The sequence below is a fragment of the Pelophylax lessonae genome (genome assembly GCF_965119305.1).
Source record: "Pelophylax lessonae genome assembly, chromosome: 1".
Lineage (NCBI taxonomy): Eukaryota > Metazoa > Chordata > Amphibia > Anura > Ranidae > Pelophylax > Pelophylax lessonae.
This window is the reverse complement of record NC_138768.1, coordinates 524,290,881-524,302,108: the sequence shown is the minus strand read 5'-3', so window position 1 is coordinate 524,302,108 and position 11,228 is coordinate 524,290,881.

Below are 11,228 nucleotides of genomic sequence, written 5' to 3'. Positions count from 1 at the left end.
CCAGGGATCTTCAAACTAAGGCCCTTCAGCTGTTGCAGAACGTCCCATGAGGTATTGTAAAACTCTGACATTCACAGACAGGACAAGGCATAATGGGAGTTGTAGTTGCTGAACAACGAGGGCCATAGTTTGAAGACCCCTAGTGCCTATAGTTACACTTGAAGTTTGTCTTCATAATAAATATAAAGATAATATGAATATATAAAAAAATTTACTTCAATTGTAAAGCTGGATACACACTATACAGTATATTCTTTAGATTTACCAAAACCATATAATATGAAGTCAAACCTAAACACTTTTAATTTGTATCCAATCAGCCAGGTCCTAGCACTACATAGTTGAAGGCAAATCTAAGGCCCCTTTCACACTTGTGCGACTTGGGACTGCAAAGTCACATGACAAGTTGTACCCCATAATTTCCAATGAATACCGTTCATATCTGTGCGACTTCAAAGAACAGTGGTCCCTGCACTACTTTGGTCTGACTTTGATGCGACTTGAGGTCCATAGACCCGAAGATTACACAGGCATTGCTTCAAGTCCAGTCAAAGTCGCGCAACTTTCAGGTCGCACAAGTGTGAAGAGGGCCTAAAGGAAATCGAACAATAAAAGTTGTATAGTGTTTATCCAACTTTACTATAGGCTAAACTTTGTTTATTATTTTTTAAAAGAGTGGAGGCCAGTTTTTTATTGTTGTCTCTGCCCCTGTTAACCACTTGACCTCGGGAAGGTTTACCCCCCCCCCCCTCCCCCTTCATGACCAGGCCATTTTTTTGTGATACGGCATTGCATTATTTTACCTGAAAATTGGCCGGTCGTGCGACACTGTACCCAAATAAAATGGACGTCCTTGTTTCAACACAAATAGTTTTCTTTTGGTGGTACTTGATCACCCATGCAGTTTTTTTTTTGTTTTGTTTTTTTGCGCTATAAACAAAAAAGGTTTTTTTCCAAAAAAAAAAAACAATATTTTTTACTTTCTGCTCTAAAACATCCAGTAAAAAAAAAATCTATTTTTTTTTTATCAAATTAGGCCAATATGTCTTCTGCTACATATTTTTAGTAAAAAAAAAATCCCAATAAGTGTATATTAATTGGTTTGTTCAAAAGTTATTACATCTACAAACTAGGGGATTTTTATTTACTTTTTACTAGTAATGGCGGCGATCAGCGACTTATAGCGGGACTGCGATATTGCAGCGGACAATCTGCCACTGCCACTTTTTTTGGCGGGGCTATGTTATATTTCCTGGTAGGCGTATGGGGGGCGTATTCACTCCTGATTGGCCTCTGGACCCCCTAGTCACTCCAATCGGCTTTTACTGATGTTTCTGGGCCAATCACGGGCTTTTAAAGCCCAGTTCCTGTCCCATTGCATTTTGGCCGGTTCTGGTGGCTGAATTCCTAACTTTTACCGCAAAACATTCGAACACCGTTCGATCATCCCTATCTCCAGTCAGCTCTATGGTTAGAAAATTGAACCACCGGCTGCACTCTCGGATTAACCAGTGGGACAGGAGAGCCCGAGAAAAACCACGGAAGGAGGGGGGTCCCCCCCCCCCACTGCTTGTAAAAGCAGTCTAGCGGCCAATTATCCGCTAGGATTGCTTTTACATGTAAGCCGACCGCTGGCTGTAAAAAATGATACCAAGATGATGCCTAAATCTGCAGGCATCATCCTGGTATAACCACTCAAAGTCCAGCAACATACCAGTACATTGCTGGTCCTTGTTTGGCATATAGTGTAGTTTTTTTCTTTTTCATGCAGCCTGTGGGCTGAACGAAAAAAAGAGAACCTAACAGAAATCTCCGCAAGGAAATTGTGTAGTATACCCACCATTAGCTGCCCAAAACATCTAAACCCACTATCTAATAATGTGTATACATTACAAAATTCCATTTATACCTAATGGTTTTTTAACTGCCGTGGTGAAATCACCTCCTACAGCGCTGCCATCAGAGATTTCCATATATGCTGAGCGCAAGCGCTGTTTGTGTCAGAATATATAAAATCAGTGTGGCAGCCGATGAGTGTACCTGCAAGGCAAACTGGTTAACAATAGAATGAAAAACAATAACAAAGTACAATAAAAGTACAGTAGGAAGAGTAGAAGAACAGAAAAATAACTCCAACAACTATTTTTGGCTTTTTTATTTTATATTTTTTTGTAATTTTTTTTTACACTTTTTTTTCAACTTGAACTTTCCAGGTTAGGGTCTCTCAAAATGTCAATAGCTATCGAACATCTTTCAAGACCCTGTGTTAGTGTGCCCTACACTGTGTCATGCTGTACCCTACGCTAATACTCCACTAGTGTAGTGTGTAGTAGCGACAGAAACAGTCCCCGATGCAGAGACCAGGTTGGTCAGGACAGTCGGGACAATAATAAGGGGTGTCACACCTAAATCTGCGTCTGCTACAGACACGACATCTTCTTTGGGGGTTTCTTTTGGTAGGGGTATGTGGGAGGACTTGAGGAAAGTGCCTCTCATGCAGCCGGCTCAGTGCATCTGGTAGGGGAAGTTGTGCAGGAGCACCTCCTGGATACAGGTATGCTCCGATGATCTCTTCCTGGAATTCTAGGAAGGATCCAGTTCATCCTGATGCTTTGTATAGCACAAAGGCGTTCAGCATAGCCAATTGGAATAACACTTTTTTGTACCAACGTCTGGCTTTACGGGCAACTAAGTACGGCGCCAAAAGCTGGTCGTTGAGGTCCACCCCTCACATATTAATGTTATATTCGTGGACACAGAGGGGTTTCTCTAAACGTCAGTTGCCGTATGAATTTGGACTGTCGTGTCTGCGTGAAGGGAGGACAGAACGAAAACATTCTGTGTATCCCTCCACTTCACTGCAAGCAATTTGTCCGTTTTCAAGCAGGCTCTCTCCCCCCGACTAAGATGGGAATTTACAAGCCGTTGGGGGAAGCCCCGGCGATTAGGTCGCACGGTGCCACATGTGCCAATTTGTAAGTCATTCAAGCAAGTGACTAAAAAGTGGCACGCTTGTATAAAAATTGTTCACGTACAAATGGTACCCTTTTCTGAATAAGGGTGACACCAAGTCCCAAACTATCTTGCCACTGCTCCCTATGTAGTCTGGGCTCTTTTCCCTCGTAAACCCGGAAACTAACTGTATAGCCTGTGGCCCTGTCAGACAGCTTATACAGCTTGACCCCATATCTGGCACGCTTGCTGGGGAGATACTGCTTCATAGCAAGGCGGCCAGTAAACTTAATCAGGGACTCATCAATGCAGACAATTTGTTGGGGGGTAAACAAGAATTTTTTGGAGCCGGTCATATTCAGGGTCTCCCGGAGGACGACAGATTTCATTGTCGTTGAAGTGCATGAACCACCGAATTTGCTTGCATCTCGCCCTGGACATGGAAGCAGAGTGCACGCGCATATGGTGAATTTGGGTTAGTAGACCAATATAACCGCAACTCACTCCTTTTGGTTATGCCCATGTTAAGGGAAAGGCCGAGAAAGGTTTTAAACTCGGAAACTGTTATAGGTTTCCAGCCAAATTGTCTGGCAAGGGACAAATTTGGGTTGGCGGCGATGTATTGACCAGCATATAAATTGCATTGGTCCACAATAGATCTGAAAAGATCTTCCATGAAAAACAGCTCATAAAAATGCAGGGGAGTAAAATCCATGTGGATTCCAGGTTGGGCAGTGAATGGGGGAAGTACGGGCACTGTAGTATCAGTGGGCTGCCAATTAGGATATGCAAGCGCATCAGGGAGGGCACTATGGGCTCTACAGGCCTGTCTTTGAATTCAAGGTGGCTGCAGGCCACTACTTGTGCTAGCCACCACACCAGCTTCAACTGCACTTATGGGACTGGCCCCGTCTCCAAGGGATACTGCAGTGCTGGTTGTTCTAGGTCCAGGGTGTACTAGGCCGCTGGTGCTTGCCAGTTCACCAGAAGGGTGAGCGGCACTAGTACTGGCTCTCTGCTCCATACGAGCACCCTGCAATTCGTGTACCTCAGCAACTCCAGAATGGGGTCGGGTACGCCTGAACTTAACAGGGAACCATCCGTCATCTGAGCTATCTGTCAGGGAGCCACTGTTCTCTAAAGGTTTGTATACTGACCCTGATTCTGCCAGTGAGGCTTCCCCATTGCTCTCATCTGACATGGTCAGTATACTGTAGGCCTCTTCACTACTGTACCACCGTTTGGACATTTTAGAAACTAAATTTACAGGTACAGTAGTGTGACTCACAGGTAAAAAAGCACCTGGTTGTCAAGGACTATTTGGTCGCTACAAAAAACTGCTAATGCTAGCAGGGATCAGGCCTGACTCTGCTAACACAGCGGTTTTGTGTGTTTTGTGTTTTTTGGAAGTGACAGTAATCTATTGATTACTGCACTTGCCTGGGTGGGGTGGGGTTGACTGAGCGGAGGGGCTAAACGCAGGTGCTAGCAGGAATCAGTGCTGATTGTGCAAACACCGCGTTTTGGGAACGCTAAACTATGGGGACGCTAGTATAGTCCTGATCAGATCAGATATTGATCTGTTCAAACACTATACTAGTAATGGAGGTGTATGTGTGTGGTAATCAAGGGGTTAACTAATATTTCTAACTACGCGCCGGGGATCTGCGCTGTCCTAGACTGACGCTAACACTAACTAATGTCACCTGTGACACTAATAATAGTGATCAGAAAAAAAACTGTACACTATAAAAGTGTGTAACGCTCCTGCGTTTTTGTTATAGGCTGGATTTACAGCTGCAAAATCTCCACTCAGTAGTCATGTAGAGATGTGTTGAATACCAGATCCAACTCTCCAGGACTCATCACCGTGGGCCTGTCAGCTTCAACATACAGATATATACACACTCAATGAGATGTTCCTGGAGTGATAGGATGTATATGATAGTATGAAGGTGATGTGCTGAAGGGACAGGTGTGAACAGTGACAAGGATGGTAAGCACTTGATAGGTTTGTACAGGAGAGTTCAAGATGGTATTTAGGAATGCAGATAGGTTAGTATCGAGTATGCTAACAGGTGGTGAGGACAGCAGATGACAAATACAGGATAGACTAACCCAGTGCAAGGATAGATAGTAGTAGACAGGAGAGCTAGCAATCTATGCAGCAGTGCAGATGATAGATGGTAGTAGACAGGAGAGCTAGCAATCTATGCAGCAGTGCAGATGATAGATGGTAGTAGTCTCAAGAGCTAGCAATCTATGTAACAGTGCAGATGATAGGATAGTATGGATAGGTAGTAACAGTCCTTAATGCAATAGTAGTAGTGTAAGTTATGGAGGTTTCCCCTGCGGGGTACTTATCACTATAGTATAGTAGTAGAAGGGTCCGGTGATGAGGAAGTGATCCAGTAGCGAGATACAGGGATCAGTAGCGAGGTTCGGGTCTGAGGAAGTGATCCTGGTAGCGAGATACAGGGATCTGTAGCGAGGATCCACAGCGAGACACGCTTGTAAGCATAGATGCAAGGCAGGTTGAACGAACATGTGAGTGAGAACGCCGGCGGTTGAAATAGCCGCTCTGCGGCGCTCAGTGATGACAGCATCGGTCTTAAAGGTGTATGCGTACCTACCAGAAGAGAATGGTGGGACGCATACACGGAATGGAAAGTGGAATAAGGGTACCAGAGGTACCAGAACATTACAGTACCCCCCCCTTAAGGCCGGCTCCGGAAGGCCTCTAGAACTGGTTTTTCCGGGTATTTCGAGTGAAAATTGTGAATCAGTCTAGGGGCATGTATATCAGAGGTATCCAGCCAGGTGTCGTCTTGGGGCCCATAGTTCTTCCATCGTACTAGATATTGGAGTCTTCTTCTGTGGATACGAGAATCCAGAATCTCCTTTATCTCATATTCTTCTCCGCCTTCAACTTGTACAGGAGGTGGAGGTGGGATGGTAGGCCTTATTCCTTGGTTAGGAACATGTGGCTTCAATAGCGACACATGGAAGATGGGATGGATCTTGAGATCTGCCGGTAAGGTGAGCTGTACTGCAGCTTTTCCAATTAGTTTCCTGATTGGGAAGGGTCCCAAGAATAAAGGCCCAAGCTTTTTGCTAGGGATCTTTAATCTTAAATTTTTTGTTGATAGCCAAACGAGGTCCCCAATAACATACTGAGGAGAAGGTCTTCTACGAAGGTCGTAGTACCTTTTTTGTTGACTATGAGCGTGTGATATGGTAGTATTGAGTAAACCCAAAGAGTCTTTTATTTGGGTAAGGTAATCCGAGGCTACTGGGTTACTCGATGGCAGGATGCGTGGTGGAAGAAGAGTGGGATGAAACCCATAGTTCAAGTAGAACGGACTTTGCTTCGTAGTACTGTGGGTTGCGTTGTTGTAAGCAAATTCCGCTAGAGGAAGGAGATCCACCCAATCATCCTGCAGGTATGATGTGTAGCAGCGTAGATATTGCTCAATGCACTGGTTGACTCTTTCAGTCTGTCCGTTGGTCTGAGGATGGTAGGGAGAAGTGAGCTTTCGCTCAATGCGTAAAATTTGACAAAGTGCTTGCCAAAATTTAGAGATAAATTGTGAACCACGGTCGGACAAAAGAGTCTTTGGAATTCCATGCAACTTGAACACATGTTTCATCAGTAGTTCCGCTGTTTGTTTGGATGAAGGTAGTCTACGGATAGCGATGAAATGTGCCATCTTTGTCAAGTGGTCCACTGACACTAGGATGGTATTAAATCCTTTGGAAGGTGGTAGTTCTACTATGAAATCTAAGGACACAACTTCCCATGGAACCTGGGGTATTGGTAGACTACAAAGTAGTCCAGATGGTTTTGTAGTGTCAATTTTGGACCTTGCACAGATGTCACATGAAGAAACAAATTTTTGTACAGACGTCTTCATATCAGGCCACCAAAACTGCCTGGTGAGCAAATTAAAGGTTTTCGTCATACCCATATGTCCTGCCATGGGTACATCATGCGATAACTCCAAGATCTTGGTGCGCATAGTAGGGGGTATGTAAAGTTTGTCATTGTAATAGAGGAAGCCTTCTGCATCAGTACTTAGTTGTGGTGGAGGTGAATCCATTCCTATACTGTGCAAAATCTCTTCCTTCAAGGATCGGACAACACCAATAATGCGTTCATAGGGTATTATGGGAATGGAAGGGATTTCGGCGCAGTTATCTTCGGTTAGTCGTGATAGCGCATCCGCTTTTTTATTTTTGTCTGCAGGCGTATAGGTCACTAAGAAATTAAATCTTAAAAAGAATAATGACCATCGTACCTGCCGGTGGGAAAGAGTCTTGTTAGTCTGGAGGTATTGAAGGTTTTTATGATCTGTATATATGAGTATTGGTAACTGGGTACCTTTGAGCAGATGTCGCCAATTCTCCAGTGCCAATTTTATGGCAAGCAACTCCTTTTCACCCACTGGGTAATTCACCTCTGGGCTGCTTAGTGATTTTGAAAAGAAAGCAACTGGGTGGAGTGATGAAGTGTTTGTTGGTCGTTGGGAGAGAACTGCTCCTACTGCCATATTTGACGCATCTACCTCTAGAATATATTGGAGGGATGGGTCTGGATGGCGTAGTATGGGAGCAGAAGTGAAGCTTGATTTTAACAAGCAGAAAGCTTGATTTGCTTCTTCTGACCATTTGAATGTTTTTTTTATACTTGTCAGTTGTGTGAGAGGTCTCACAATGGCGGAAAAGTTCTTGATGAACTTCCTATAGAAGTTCGAGAATCCTAGGAATCGCTGTAGGGCCTTACGAGTTGTTGGTATAGGCCAATCTAGAATACAGGATATCTTACTCATATCCATCTTAATTCCAGTTTTGGATATGAAGTATCCTAGAAATAATATTTCTTCTTTATGAAATAGGCATTTTTTTAATTTCACGTATAGACTGTGTGAGAGCAGTCTGGACAACACAAGTCTTACATGTTTTATGTGTTCAGGCATAGATCGAGAATAGATAAGTATATCGTCTAGGTATACTACAACACAGACATCAAGTAAGTCTCTAAAGATGTCGTTTATGAATCTTTGGAAAGCTGCGGGAGCATTACATAGCCCGAATGGCATCACAAGGTATTCGAATAGTCCGTATCTGGTTCTGAATGCTGTTTTCCACTCATCCCCGTCACGGATTCGGATTAGGTTGTATGCCCCTTTCAGGTCTAATTTGGTGAAATAAGTAGCCCCACGCACTTGTTCAATAAGTTCAGGGATAAGCGGCAAAGGATAGCGGTCCTTTATCGTAATCGTGTTTAATTGCCTATAATCGATAATAGGCCTGAGACTGGAATCCTTATTGCGGACAAAGAAAAGTCCTGCAGCAGTGGAAGAAGTAGAGGGTCTAATGAACCCTTTTGTCAAATTCTCATCCAAGTATTCCTTGAGGTGAGAAAGTTCATCCTGTGAAAGGGGATAAACATGACCGAAAGGCAATTTGCTGTTAGGGAGTAGATCGATAGTGCAATCGTAATCCCTATGGGGAGGCAACACTTGAGCATTTTTCTCAAGGAACACTTCGGACAGATCCTGATAGCATAGTGGTGCAATTTCATCTGATACCACAGACAGAATCTTCCCATAAGATGGGAGGTTACACGTATTCTCACAATAGTGAGAAGGGAAAACCAAAGTCTGTTTTTTCCAATCTATGATTGGTTGGTGTGTGTGTAACCAGGGAAGTCCCAAAATAATAGGAAAATGGGGTGAGGATAGTATATCAAAAGTGATGGTCTCCACATGTGACTCGTTGGTAGTGGCAAGGAGTGCCTGTGTCTGGTTGGTGATTGGACCAGAAGACAGTGGAATACCATTAATGAAACTAACAGAAACAGGCTTAGATTTTGAAATAATAGGTATTTTATTTAAGGTAACAAAGCGTGTATCAATATAGTTTCCACAAGATCCAGTGTCGACCATAGCCTTGGTGGTGATCCTAGTTTGGTCCCACTGTAATATTAAATGAACAAAAAGATAGGGGTTAGAAAAGGAAGTCGTTAATCCTCCCAGCAAGACATGTGAACCTCTTTTTTGCGAACAAGGGGACAGGTGCTTATCAAATGATCCGGGGATGCGCAATACATGCAGAGATTTCTGGATGTTCTTCTAGCTCGTTCAGTAGTCGTTAAAGGTGGGCGTATGGTTCCTACATCCATGGGAGTAGGGTCAACGGCCGAAATCCGAGAAGGACTAGACAATGGCATTCCCATCTTTTCAGCCCTTCTTTCTCGCAGTCGTCTGTCGATGTTGATACTAAGTTGTATCAAGGCCTCCAAGGTGCCAGGTAAATCCGCTCGGGCGAGCTCGTCTTTAACAGCTTCCGATAACCCGAGTCTGAATTGAGTTCGCAAAGATGTGTCATTCCACCCTGAATCAAGGGTCCATCTTTTGAACTCAGATACAAAGTCTTCTACAGGTCTCCTTCCTTGTTTCAAGGCCCTCAACTGCATATCAGCAGTAATCTGCCTATTGGGGTCATCGTATAAGCTGGTGAGTTCCGCTAGGAATAAAGAATAGGTGTTGAGAATCTGATCATTATTCTCAAAGAGAGAGTCTGCCTAGGCCCGTGGATCACCCGTCAAGTATGAAATAACGGTACAGACTTTTATTTGATCAGTGGGGTATGTACGAGGCTTTAACAAAAAAAGCAATTGACATGCGTTTTTGAATTCCCGAAATTTTTTCCGGTCGCCTGTAAACACTAGAGGGGGGTTTATTTTAGGTTCAGGAGGCTGAACAGCAGTAAGCCGTGAGAGCTGGGTTACCTGCTGTGTTAAAGTCTGATTCTTTTCTTGTACGTCAGTCAGAGCAAGTATTAACGCTTTTACTTGTTGTGTTAATTGTGTCACTTGAGTGGGTAATTCTGCTGAATCCATTTTTAAGGTTCGTTCAATCTGTAACGCTCCTGCGTTTTTGTTATAGGCTGGATTTACAGCTGCAAAATCTCCACTCAGTAGTCATGTAGAGATGTGTTGAATACCAGATCCAACTCTCCAGGACTCATCACCGTGGGCCTGTCAGCTTCAACATACAGATATATACACACTCAATGAGATGTTCCTGGAGTGATAGGATGTATATGATAGTATGAAGGTGATGTGCTGAAGGGACAGGTGTGAACAGTGACAAGGATGGTAAGCACTTGATAGGTTTGTACAGGAGAGTTCAAGATGGTATTTAGGAATGCAGATAGGTTAGTATCGAGTATGCTAACAGGTGGTGAGGACAGCAGATGACAAATACAGGATAGACTAACCCAGTGCAAGGATAGATAGTAGTAGACAGGAGAGCTAGCAATCTATGCAGCAGTGCAGATGATAGATGGTAGTAGACAGGAGAGCTAGCAATCTATGCAGCAGTGCAGATGATAGATGGTAGTAGTCTCAAGAGCTAGCAATCTATGTAACAGTGCAGATGATAGGATAGTATGGATAGGTAGTAACAGTCCTTAATGCAATAGTAGTAGTGTAAATTATGGAGGTTTCCCCATGCGGGGTACTTATCACTATAGTATAGTAGTAGAAGGGTCCGGTGATGAGGAAGTGATCCAGTAGTGAGATACAGGGATCAGTAGCGAGGTTCGGGTCTGAGGAAGTGATCCTGGTAGCGAGATACAGGGATCTGTAGCGAGGTTCCACAGCGAGACACGCTTGTAAGCATAGATGCAAGGCAGGTTGAACGAACATGTGAGTGAGAACGCCGGCGGTTGAAATAGCCGCTCTGCGGCGCTCAGTGATGACAGCATCGGTCTTAAAGGTGTATGCGCACCTACCAGAAGAGAATGGTGGGACGCATACACGGAATGGAAAGTGGAATAAGGGTACCAGAGGTACCAGAACATTACAAAGTGACACTGTGACAGGGCAATGAAGGGGTTAACTGGGGGTGATCAGGGGGTTAAATATTTATTGGGGGTGCCGGGTATCTTAAGCCTAAAATAAAAGGTCGCAAGCGCTAAACCAAGTCACAAGTCACACTAATGCAGAAATATAGGCAAATGCTATATACTGTCTATAGTGTGCAATGTGACAGCGGGTGTAGGGGTTAACTGGGGGTGATCAGGGGGTTAAATATTTATGGGGGGGCAGGGACCCTAAACCTACTTGGGGCAGAAACTAACTCGTTAGCGCTAACTGAAGTCACAATCACACTATCACAGAAATACAGAAAACCACTATATTACCTGTATATAGTGTGCAATGTGACAGGGGGGAAGGGGTTAACTGGGGGTGATCAGGGGGTTAAATC